Below are 13,404 nucleotides of genomic sequence, written 5' to 3' on the forward strand. Positions count from 1 at the left end.
CATGTGCAAGTGGCCTATGATTTGAAAACAGACCAAAGTTAATCTTTATCTGTCACTGGCAAAATGTATTTTCTTTGAATGTGGGTTTCAATGCTGTTTCAATGAATGTGAGTTTCAAGGGCAGAGAAGTTTTATTGCTAAGTCTGTTTTCATTGTGAGATTGCATTGCTTTGTTTAGCAGATGTCTTAGTGTTTGTGCTGTAAAATGCAAAATAAAACTTTCAAATGAAGTCCAAAGCATCGTAGAAGTAAAGCAGTATGCACATTAGTGTTTATGGTAAATGGGGTGAAATAGCCAAGTAATGGTTCATTGGAATAGCTGAAGGGGGGAGGCTCCATTCGACCATGATTTTGTGAGGGGGAATGGCGACAAACTCAAAGACAACCCCGGCTGAACTATACCTCTCAACTGTCCAGATTTTCACAGAATGAATAGATTTTTGCTTCTTATTTTTGGTTTGTTCCTCATTAAATGTGTGGTTTTCTGGCAAATAATTTCGGAATTAAGTCACTAAATAATGACAGACACTGAGTTTCAGACTTCATAAACGTCAGAAAAATGCATGCTAAAGCAAGACCTGTTATTCTAAAAACTGTCTCAGTTTATACAACAATTTTTTGTACTGTTTATTAGTATATTTGGCCTTGTCCAGATTTCCTGCATTAACAGGTTGAGAGGTACATGCAAATAAATTGCTTTAAAGAATTAGGCATATCTAAACCTTTCAACTGTCCCCGATTTTGGCGCAAAATGTTGCTCTTCCCCTAATAATCCCACCGCAAAATGGCAATTTTGGAAGAAAACATGGAGGGTTTGCAATTAAGAAATAACTGTAATAATCAGAGTTATAGATTACTTTTATTTCAGAAATGCATGTAGATTATTTTATTTTGTCAGCTGCTCAAGTTAGCAGTACTAATATTAAAACAGTGTCTTTTCTTTGACATGTTCCCAGCTGTATTGTGTGGCTATTTTTTATTTTTGCATCACATTTTTGGTCCATTTTTCATAAAAATTGTGTTTTTTTTGGCCAATTAGTAGCAATCATTTTAGACTGAACTTAGAAAATAATAACAGACATTTGTGTTTCAGATTTCATACCCTTCAAAAATTCATACTAATACAAGACCTACTACTCCTTTCTAAGTTTATAAGAGCAATATTTAAAATTGTCCTTATTTTTGGGCCTTGTCCCACTTCTATGTATGGCTTTGTCCAGATTTCTTGCTCTGAGGTTGAGAGGTATGACAAATGTGTCAGGGCCATCACAGTCAGCCAGAGACATTTCAAATTGTGACACTCATGATACTCGTTGCACCCCACTGCCCTATGTAGTGTAACTCTGGATGTGTTCAAGCAAGGCAAGGAGCAGTTATGCAATGTAAATGTGCAGAGTATCCCCCCATCCAAGGTAGACTCAAGTACTACTTTTATTCTGTCCTTGATTTTGCAGAATGTTATGGTTTGTCATATTTTTATACTATTGATTTATGCTTATTATTACTCAAAGTGCCTGTTGCTCTGTGTTTAAGTAGCAATGCTTTAAAGACCATCAGGTAAGCTTGTCTGAGATTGTAAGATGCAAGTAAGCTTTAATAAGCATACTGTTAAAGAATTGCCAACAGTGAAAGCATTTCTGTTGCCATGCAAAGAATACTTGCATAACTAGATAATGTATATACCTTAGGTATTGAAATGCATATGCCAGTATTTGTAATAAAGGACAGGATTACATTATTTTAAGAAGCTCATTACATTTGTTGGAGATTTGCAGTCATCTTTGCAGGCTTTACCCGTAAACTAAACAGAATGCCAATCTATCATATGTGGTCCATAACCTGAACAGTAATCCTTTAAGCAATGTATCATGAGCTTGTTTCTTGTTTGCTTTTCATTATTTACTTTGATCATGTTTTCCGTATGAAACAAGTAGATAGTTGTCAGGCAGCAGGTCTTTTTTGGATAAGAAACATTTTTACAAGTGGGGGTATCACAGAGATTGCTACTTTCAGCGTGTTACTTGGTACTTTAATAAAGCTGAAAATAAATTATAATTAGAACTGCAGTGCAAGGAGAAGTGGTTTGAGTTGAGTGCTGCTTGTTTTTCTTGTACTTGACTTTGACTGGCATTCCAGTGATGTATTTAAAAAGTAATTTATTTTTTCATGCCTCACAACCTTTTTGTTTCCATCTAGATATTAAGTAAGCTGTCATGCAGCTAATGCATTGAAATATTCTTCTACACTTCACATTGTCTTGATTGGACTTTCATAATGATGGTTTGGCACCCAGGGCAGCGTATTTAATTAAAGTTCCAGTTTTTGTGGTTTTGAGCATAGCCCCTCCCCTTTCTAGTTGGCCACACCCCTTTCCATTAGACCCACCCATTCAGCTGTCTTCTGCAGCCCCCCTTCGATTTGAACTCACCAGCCACCACTGTGTCTAGGGTATTGTTAGTAGTGATGGGTGCTGGGGTTGTGGTTTTGCTTGGCTTTAGTAGGGAGTTAATGGCATGCCAGAATTTTTGTGGACTATTTTAATATTTCCTTTGGACGCTAAGAAAATAGTTTTGTTTGTTTATTTTGGATTCAGCCTTGGCCTTGTTTCTAAGCTGTTGATAGTATTGTCTGGAGCTAGGGGTTTTGTCAGTTTTCCAGATTTTCCAGGCTTTATCTCTAGCTTTTAATAAGGCTCTGGTGTTCCTATTTATATTTTTTATGTTATAATACATATTAGAATTTTTAGATACACTGTTGCCTTAAATGCAGCATTAATAATTAGCAGGAAATGAGGTCACCTGGTGGGAATACTGTTGTGTATTTAAATATGAATGAATAATTGCGAGACAAAAGCGCTAAACTTTTATTGAATAAATATTGTCTTTATACATTTAGTGTATGTTTTTTTGCACCTGCCAGTGGATTCCTTTCATCGTTTGGATTATTAGTTTTTCTTCTTGTGGTTTTTATCTGTAAATCCTGTTGGAATCCCAGTCTGTGTAGGAGACCCTTATCAAAGGTACAGATTACCTGAGTAGTGTAGTGCAACTTTAAATTTTGCAACATATAATTATTTACAAAATTCCAGCCAGCTGTGCTGGCATAAGTTATACCTCCACTGCTGTACTTCTCCTGGCCTGGCTGGCAGTACCTCCTATTGTCACAGCATGGTGCATATACTCTGTCAGAGTATGTTAGAAATTACTGTACCGCCGTGTACTGTGCTGCAGTGTTTTCGCTCACCAGTCAATGGACGAAGTTTTAAGAAAAAAGAGTCGACTCAAAAGAAGAACTGCGTAGGAATGTCCCACTGTGAGAGGCACATTTGCAAGTCACCTCCCTGGTTGTTTCGACGGGTCTGGTCTCGCCACTGTAAAATTTAAAGTTGCACTACACTATTCAGGTAGTCTGTAACTTTACTCAATGGAAACAATGAGGTGGTTCAGCTGTTATGACATTATTTACTCTGCATACAAAGTAGACATCTAGTTTAACAATGAAAGATATACACAAACAAAGCTGTACTTCAGCTTATATCAGATCTGTAAGGAAAGGAAAATCAAAGTCTTTGATACAAAAGAAAAAGTCCCAATCTTTATAGTGTCTTTCTTGTTTGCATCAGCAGTTTAGAGAATTTGCTAGAATAATAAGTCTTTCCTTTGAAGCTGGTATGCTGACAGTTTGTTTCCCATATTTCAAACATTTTGTTCCTGAAGGATGACTCCTCTGCCTTGCTTTTATCTTGCACGTTCTGCTGACGAGACATAGCTGCATACAAGAGTTTGTCTTGACCTGCCTGTAGATAATAAATTTCACAAACTGCATAGTTTATAAAGAAAAAATATTTTACTTCTGACTTCTAATAACAATGAATGCCAAGCTATATGTTTTTGCCAAGAGTTCAAACTAAGTGCTCAGAAAAATCCACTGAATTCCATTTTTAATTTGTTCGTTAATCTCACAATTCCCTCTTTTCAATTAAAAAGCAGAAAATGACTGTCCATTTTTTACTTAGTTGTACACATTGAAACCTTTTCCAGTTTATCTAGGTTAACCATCATGATTTGTTGGATCCTATAAGTCTTTTGCAAATGGCAACTTAGGTAGCAATTCCAGATTGTTATAGGTTCATAGGTTGGTACTAGGCTGTCGTCTCTAGGGCCTATACAAGCCTAGCCATCACAATTCCCTGGATATTTCTTCCCACAATATTTACTTCCCTGGACCCCTGTCTAGCAGGGTGACTGATGTTATCACCAGGGTGAATTTTCTATCTCCCATCCAATCGTCAAGGTTCCTTTTGAAGAGGGCCAAGGAGGCACTCTGCTTGACATGTATGGGCAGTCTATTCCAGAGTATGGGGAGTGACAAAAGTAGCCACCCATGCAAAGCAGAACCACAACGCACAGTGTAGTTACATGTGTGACCTCTAAGGAGAAGCCCAGATTGTCTGTGACCTCATATGTCATGATGCCACATATGATGGCTCTAGACTCATACCTAAACTGTACACCCATACCATCTATGTCAACTACACCCCCTTGTTCCCACCACATGTGACACATGACATTCCTACAACCTGTCCCATAACTTCCATATTTACAGAGCAGTTCATAACTGGCTTCTCATTGGGAGATACACAGCATCTATTGCCCATGCTAACATTCCAAGCTGCATCCCACATGTGATCTGACAAAGATTACTAACACCATTGGGACACCCTTACAATCATACCAACACTACTGGCTGTACACATGGCAACTGTTATACCCTTGCACAGATGTGGTGCATCCACTGACTGGCATACCTATACACCTCTTTGTCTAAGTATCCATATCTGTATGCCTAAGGGTGATCATCGTTGAGCTGATCAGCACATATATATGTGTTCTACACACAGTTGACTATACGCAGTTTGGATGGGTACATCAGGGCATACAGCTCCATAGACTCAGCCAAGCCATCTGACTATATCCCCCACCCAGGCAACATTTACAAAGCATCCACTTAGGCATTCATGATGCTGTCATTGTAGGGGGTCACTAAGTGGTCCATTGCTGGCGCATGTATGCAACATAGGGACAGCCTCCTCCAATAGCTGATCTATCAGCAGCAGTGCTGAACAAGGCACAGTCCTGGGTCCTCTAATGTGTGGAATCCATTCAAACACAATACTTGTGACTACTGACCGATTGTGGCTAACAATGTTGGCTGATGCCTGCACACTGTAAGCACTCATAGAGTCTCTGTGATATGTCACTATCATGCAAGAGGGTATTGTGAACACATGTTGACATAGTAATGGCCATAAACTCCTTGCAAATATATATAGTATCAGTTCCATCAATTAGAACTATGTACCTGGTAAGTAGCACATCAGTCGCAACATGTGATGTACAGTACATACTCAGGGGTGAAAGAACTGGACACACAGACCTGGCCACACAGTGGTATGGCAGGAATCATATGGCATAGCTGAGGCCTCTGTTACCTGTAAGTGACATACTCATAACCTCCAAGTACTCTTCCTTCAGCATAACCTTCAAGTACTCTTCCTTCAGCATGCCAATATCTGAGTTCAATGGCCATTTGGTGATGTATCTTTCCAAGCAGTACTGGCAATTTCACACAGCAGTATGGTCCCTCACAAGGTCTCTTCAGGTCTTCAGTATGTGGTCAATGGGGATTGTCTACAATGAGTGTCACTGTCACCTGTGGCATATAGACTACTCAGAAGTGATCTATGCTTTGCATGTGGGGCAATGTGTGTCCCTGCTTGATTGCATATGTTACCTATTTGTAGGAGGCATAGTAGATGGATAACCCAGTGTAAGGACATTAACCTCATATGTGATGTTGGTACAACATGCTTGTGGGAGACATTTGTCTAGCAGACTTAAACACACCCTGTCTAATGGCACACAGAGCACCGCAGTGCTCCTCACTATATGCCATCTGCATGATTGGCTGGGCAACCATTATCTCAACACAGGGTGTCTGCTTCTGTCCCTCTTGGACTAGGGCAGTATGCTCTGATCCTGTAACTATGGGTATAAAGATGTATATGATTGAGAGGGCTGTATGGCCATTATGCCTATGAAGTTCAAATATCCTATGGTTCCATAACATGATGTAAATTTCTCTAACAGGCTCACACATGACCATGGCTAAATTAAGGTTAGCACCACTTCCAATCACTGTGTACAGGACATGGCAAAGCACACACACATAGTGCAAGTCGGCTATATGTAGATGAGAACACTTATCTATGTAATGGTACACACTACAAATCACAGTACGTGATGCACGCAACACACCTCATATCTGCTAGTACTCTCAGATCAGGACATATTATGCTTGATGACATCAGCAGGCCTTGTTGTGGTCAGTCCTTTGGGGGCCCATATCACATGCTACAAATAAAATACTGCAAAACCCTACTTATTTCTGTGTTATCAAGATGATCATATTTATGACAAACACATGCACCAAGTAGCCCAGAGTGAGATTAGATACCCTACTTATCTAGTCTTACACACTATAGAGCACAATAATTAACACATGTACCACAGCTTAAGTCTGGATACTACACTGTCAGCTGGTAGTCTTAAGGTGGATGATGTCATCAGGCCTTGTAGAAGAGGGCAGTGTAGAAGCCAGCAGGAAGTTACAGGGCCAAAAAGTACATAACCACTGCAAGTGGATAGCCCACCAGGGCATGGCAGTTGTTCTGCAGGGACTCACACACACATGCACCAAGTAGCCTGGAGTGAGATTGGAGCCCCTACCTATCTACTCTTACAAACTATACATCACAGTATTTATTGCATGTGCTACAGCTTAAGTCCGGATTTTACACTGTCAGCTGGTAGTCTTAAGGTGGATGACATCATCAGACCTTGTAGAAGAGGGCAGTGTGGAAGCCAGCAGCAAGTTACAGGGCCAAAAAGTGCATAACCATTGCAGGTGGATAGCCCATGAGGGCATGGCAGTTGTTTTGTAGGGGATACACACATGCACCAAGTAGCATGGAGTGAGATAAGAACCCCTCTCTATCTAGTCTTATACACTATAGATCACAGAACTTATTGCACGCACCAAAGGTTGAGTCTATTGTATATGTGATTGCAGGCACAGTACTTGTGCATTACACAAACTAGGCTTTTGTTGAACAGCATCTGTGGTCTGCAGAGTGATATTGCTTCATACTGTTATCTGCATCTAGTATTCTAGCAGTGGGAATTCTGTTATTATCCTAGCTATGTGTGTACATTTACCAGTATGGCCATATGTGGCTGCTTGCTGTTAGGCAAACTTGTAAGCAGAAACAATCTACCCTGTCCATGCATGCGTTGACAACATTGCACCACCTGTTCATCTGTGTATGTCTACGTGGTGACATCCAGCAGGCAAGGGGTCAATAAGAAATTGGATTATCTACTGTTGTGGCCTTAGTTTGGCTCCTTTGAGCAACAGTATGGATGTGTGACAGTGCAGATTTACTCATCATTATTAGGGTATGTAGGACAATACAGACATCCACACACATATTTATGTAATTAACAGGGATGTATATATAAATGTAGCTGTGTGTGTGTGTAAGATATGTATATGTGCTATGTAGATATATGGGGAGAGTCTATGTATCATTGTGATATATATATATAGCCATATATATTGGTATATATCTAACTATATATACTGGTATATATCTATTTGACGCTACACAGCGATAGATATGCTATGTATGTCAGAGAGATTGTGACAGACTGATATGTATACATATATGTCTGTATGTATAGACATATATGTACATAACAGGTCAGTCTAATGATGGGGCAACAGAACTGTACTCATTTTAACTGTTTGGGCATGCCCAGTGTGACTGTCAGTACCTATAAAGTGATTTCAGGCAACACCTACCTGTACTCCAGTCCGGGAATTTGTGTGTTACAGACTATACATCTCAAATGTCCATAGTTTTGCAGAATGTCAAGAGTTTTCATAGATTCATAGATTCATAGATTAATACTAAGCTAACTGCCCTTGTGGGCCATTGCAAGCCTAGCCAATTATCCCTTGTGAGACTCAAACCCTGCACCTCATGTTTGTAAGGCAAACACCTTAACCATTAGGCCACCCACCCAACCTTGGCTCATAGTTTTGGTCTGTTCCTCATAAAATTTGTGGTTTTTATGGCAAATCAATTGGATAAATGTAGGACTGAAATCTCTAAATGACATGCATTTGAGTGTCTGACTTCTAATCCTTCAGAAAAATGTCTGTTGAAACAAACCCTGTTATTTTAGTAACTGTTTAAGTTTATGAAAGCAGTATTTAACATATGCCCCTATTTGTGGGCCTTTGTCCCCTTCCCCCTTTTGTCAGGCTTTGAAAAGATTTCTTGGACAAAAGGTTGAGAGGTATGTTACAGAAATTGGCATGTGTCCCTGTTTCTGTTGTACGGCACATCACTCAAAATGTCCATGGCATTCCCCAGCTGTCTGCTGTACTTAATATGTGACTGAGGTTCATAATGTTAAACCACACACAGACTGACAGTCTGTGAAAACACCAACATAATGATATCTCACATGCAACAGATGTGCCTATTTCCAGATTAGAAGCATCAACACCATCACCCATGCTAACTTTCATAGTCCACTGAGCCACACAGGCTGCCAGACACAGTGGAGTCATTCATCACACAATCAACAGCGTAAATATGTACATTATTATTCCTGCATTATGTGTGACATACAATGTGTGATTGATTTCTATGTTACAGCCCTGAGATTGTCTGATCTGCTCATATACCATTGCTGACATCCTGTTAAAGCAGTTTTATGGGAACACTGCTGTGTTGGGGGTGGGGAACAACAGCATATGATCTGCTGGGATAGACAGTAGTCCAAATATCATGTGACCCCACTGTTTAACATCTCCCTTGACAGATATAGTGAGTATTCCAACCATGAGGCCTAGTGATTATTAGGGACCACATACTATTAGACTGGGTGTCTGTAGTCCCATGTGGATGTTACTTCTGTCCACATAGCCCACAACATTTCCTTGCATACATGCAGCAGATCCATACAATACCATATTATAGTAATCCTTACAAGTAGTGTGTAGGTTAGAGACTTATCTTGCAAATGCAGCAGTTCACAGGACTGTAGTTTAAGGCTGACTCTGTGTGCTGCAAGCAGTGCACAGTCTATACATGGATAGATACAGATTGTGTGGGTTGACTGGGATCAACAATTTTACTACATGTATGTGAGGTGGAGTAAGGTGTCAGTCCCTAGGGCCTTAGGTTGTCAGTGAATGTGCTATGCATTGTCTTTTAGCCAAAGCCAGGGCATACTGGGCATGCCTACATCTGCCTACAAGGACATCATCAGGGGGTTTCTCCTCTGATTCCTCCTGTGACTGTGGTGATGACACTAATGGGGGGCTGTGTAACCCTTCCCTTTGCTGATCCTGCTGCAGCTGTTTCTACCGGATCATATTGTGTAGCATGGCACATACTGTGAACATATGTGCACATGTGGCTGGGGAGGGCTGCAGGGCTCCACCAGATATATGGAAGCACCAAAACTGTGACTTCAGAAGCCCAATCGCACTCTCTATAATGTTCCTAGTTTGTGCATGTGCCTCATTAAGGCATTCTTAAATGGGTGTGTGACCATTTCTGATGGGTGCCATCATCCATAATTCCAGTGCATAACCGGCATCCCCCCAGTAAATGGCCATGTGGGATGTCTCCCCTAGCAAACATCTGGTACAGCTGTGATGCAAGCCAGATATGGGAGTCATGATAACTGCCAGGGCTGCCAGCACACACATTCATGATAATGCCCTGGGTATTCCACATGACCTGGCAGTTGATGGAGTGGTACCCCTTGTGGTTGATGTAGATTTTATCCTCCTCACTGGGTGGTGACTTGATGTGTACATGAGTGCAATCTATGACACCAATACCTCAGGGTAGTGTGCTACATGGTAGAAGTGTTGCATATTGCTGGCCCTCGCCTCAGGGGTGTGGGAAAAGAAATGTGCTCACTGGCATGTGGTAGCATGGTATCCAGGAACTGGTGGAATACCCTGGAAGCATATGCCTTTGAGACCCCCATCATGTCCCCAGGTGGTCTTTGGAAAGTACCTGTAGCTAATATCGTAAGGGCTAAACATACCTTTGTTTCCACTGGGATGGGTTCCCCTCTGTTAGCTCTTGGGCTGAGTTGAGGGTGGCAGAACTCAGTGAATTCTTGTAGTATGTCCCTGTCCACCCTGTAGCACTCTACAATCTCAAGCTCATATAGCTCATAGAAGGTTACCTTGGGCCTGAACTCTCTTCTCCTCTGTCTAGGCCTATTGTCAGCAGCAGCAGCACTGATGTCAGCATCTAGCACATAAAGATGTAGCAGACCTGCTGCAGCCCCTAGCATTCTCTCAGTTAAAATTCTCAAGTCTGTACTCCAGTGGTGCAGAGTATGGGGGAAAATCAGATTGTAGGGTGTATGCATATTTTATAGTACTCTGCTGTAGGTGCTGACTGTGTGATTGGCTACCGATGATGCATTCCATCTGTCTAGTGTATCATTAACATCATTTAATAGCCCTAGTTTAAGTTAAACACAGGTCAAACCTAATTAATATGTCACTTGCTTTTATATACAATCAGCACTATGGTGCACAGTGCAAATGTGCGTCCTATAGGTAACAAAGCTTAGCAGTCAGTGTACACACCCCCTAGACTTCCACGCTCAGCATGGCAGAGCACTGCACAAACACACTGAAATACACTCCCCTTAGCTAAACAAAGCTATGAGTGAAGCACGCCCCCCCCCCCCACAAGGATATGCTCAGCACAGCAACATGCCACTCAAACAGGTTGAAATAAGCTTATTAGTCATTGAACACACCCTCTCCTGATGTCATCTACCACCTCTGTAAATAACCACATGGTTCTCTGCCTACAGGAAGGGGATATGTGGACATGATTACCCCTTTTTGCTGTTCAGTAACTGTACCTCATTTGCATACAGATCTGTTCTCACAGTCTGGAAACTACATGCTTCAAAGCCCTACCACATTAGCAACAGCACCAGTGCACTATTGCAGATAATCCATGCAGTGTCCTGTAATACATTTCTCACATATTTTTTTTCCAATTTTTAAAAAAAAATTTATAAAGCATGTTTGCACACTGCATCATGTCATGCAAACATGTTCAGATTATTAAAAAATAGATTTCATTTAACTTATTTCCTTTAATTTGTCAGACACACAGAGGACAGTTTCACTCATATCTGTACATGGTATGCCATTTCTCATCTGTCTACATTTTTACAGCCCATTTTTTCTGTCTACATTCCTGTACGCAGAATTTTTTTGTGTGTACTACGGACACTGACATGGGGTCTGCAGAGCTGCCTATCTGCTTGCTGGATCGCTCTACCTGCCTCATTTGCATGAGATTCACCTGCATATGAGGTGATTTGCATTCCATGGAAGTTTCCGTGTTGGCGAGCTCATGCACACTGCTCAGCAGCGCATACTGAATCTAAAAATCCTTGCGACTGTGTTAGCAGTGCGCCACGATGCCTACATGGAAAAAAAGTGTAAGCATTATTAAATTCCCCCCAGTGTGTTAATATTAGAGGAGACTGAAGTTTCAGCAGCATTCTGTATTCTGTCTTGGATCTGACAAGGGCCACTCACCCATTTTGCCTTGCTCTATTCAGTAAATAGTCATTCTTTTAGTCAATCAGGAACAGATAGTGAGAGCAGCTAAGTACTGTTTATCTGTATCTGTGTGAAACTTTCCATTTGCGTTATTTTTAATATTCCCTGTGACGAATGGATATTTAGTATTCTCATATTCTTTTATTATTTATTATTAAATATATTTAAACTTTTCATTGTGGCTGGTCCTCTGGATACTCCTTGCTGTTTGGTCAGCATTACCATTTTATTAATATTCATCTTCACTCAGTGTAACAGGATATCCTTTTACGAGCCTTATATTAACTGACTGGTGGCAAAGTTGGTAGAACAGGTAATCTGTGCCAGCCTTTCCCAGGTATGTATGTGAAAATTCATTCTCAAAGAGCGTGTGTGTCAGCTAGTTGGAGCAGGGACCCAAAGCACTGGTTTCACAGAAAGGATGCTGGAGGACCTGTCTTAGGCACTCGGCTGAGGACCTAACCCTACAGCTATGCCAGTGGGGAATCTTATTGGGGACCTGGATGGAGACAGAGACACCCAGACTGTGGGCTGTATATGTGCCCTTATGGGAAATTGTACTTAATACAGAGAGGCCTGCATCTGAAAATACTGAGTGTATCCATTTGTATTCCAAGTAACCATCCCTCTCCAGTCTCAGTGGTGATAATTCAGGCTCCTTGATTACTGGCCCAGCGTGGGATGTCACACATGCCATGAGGTAAAAGAAGAGTTATGTCTGGTGAGTGAGGGGAGTTTGTCATAAAGGAGGAAGAGACTCCCTCTGTGAGAAAAGTAACCTTGCTGAATTTAGAGTTTGCCAGAATGGAGGGTGAGTCTTGAAATACTCTTAAAGACTTATTAGACTGCCTATAATTTGTGTGTGTATGGGGGGGGGGACTCCCCACAATAGGATTTTAAACATTTGCTTACCAGCAGCTTGCTGGGACTGTTTGTTTAATCTTAAAAGAAGGTAGAAAGGGAGCATTAAATCCCTTGGCCAGCTTGGTAAGGACTGCTGAAAAACTGAGAGAACTCATGGATCCGTGAGCATACTTCTCTCAACACATTTTACACCGACCAACTCTCTATCCAAGGGAGGATTCAAAACATATGGAAGGTTTTGAGAATGAACCATGCAAACCTGTTCTAAAAAGATTCATGGGCAAGAGCCCTGAAAGTGGTATCAACAAAAACATAAGTATGTTTCAGAAAGTGGTTGTCCACTTAAGATACAAAAGCAATTACATAAAGCAGATTACTTCTCAGAAGAAGAAACACATGCCAAAACATTTCCCATGTTTTCAAAAGAGGTAAGCTTCAACATATGAGCTCAATAGATGAGAATTCTAAAAACGACCAACGCAAAATAATAAACTTGTTTCCCAAATTTAACAAAAGCCAACATATCCTAGACAGAAGGATTTAGAAAAGTAATAACTAAATGTTCAGCAGCTTTTAGGGTTGAGCCAGTAGGAGTGTATAACATGTAAAAGACTGGGGAACTTACACAGTCATATTTCTGCTTTCTAGGGGAGCAGTAGAGTGGCTGCCAAGCAAGTAACAAGCTGTGACAAGACATGCTCCAAAGCAAAAAGAACAGGAGGAATAGGAGAAGGTTCTGGGAATTCCAGTTGTAACAGTCATACTACTTTCAGAGGGACTGAAAAACAT

Source organism: Protopterus annectens, chromosome 6.part0 (assembly GCF_019279795.1).
Source record: "Protopterus annectens isolate FY-2018-M chromosome 6.part0, PAN1.0, whole genome shotgun sequence".
Lineage (NCBI taxonomy): Eukaryota > Metazoa > Chordata > Ceratodontiformes > Protopteridae > Protopterus > Protopterus annectens.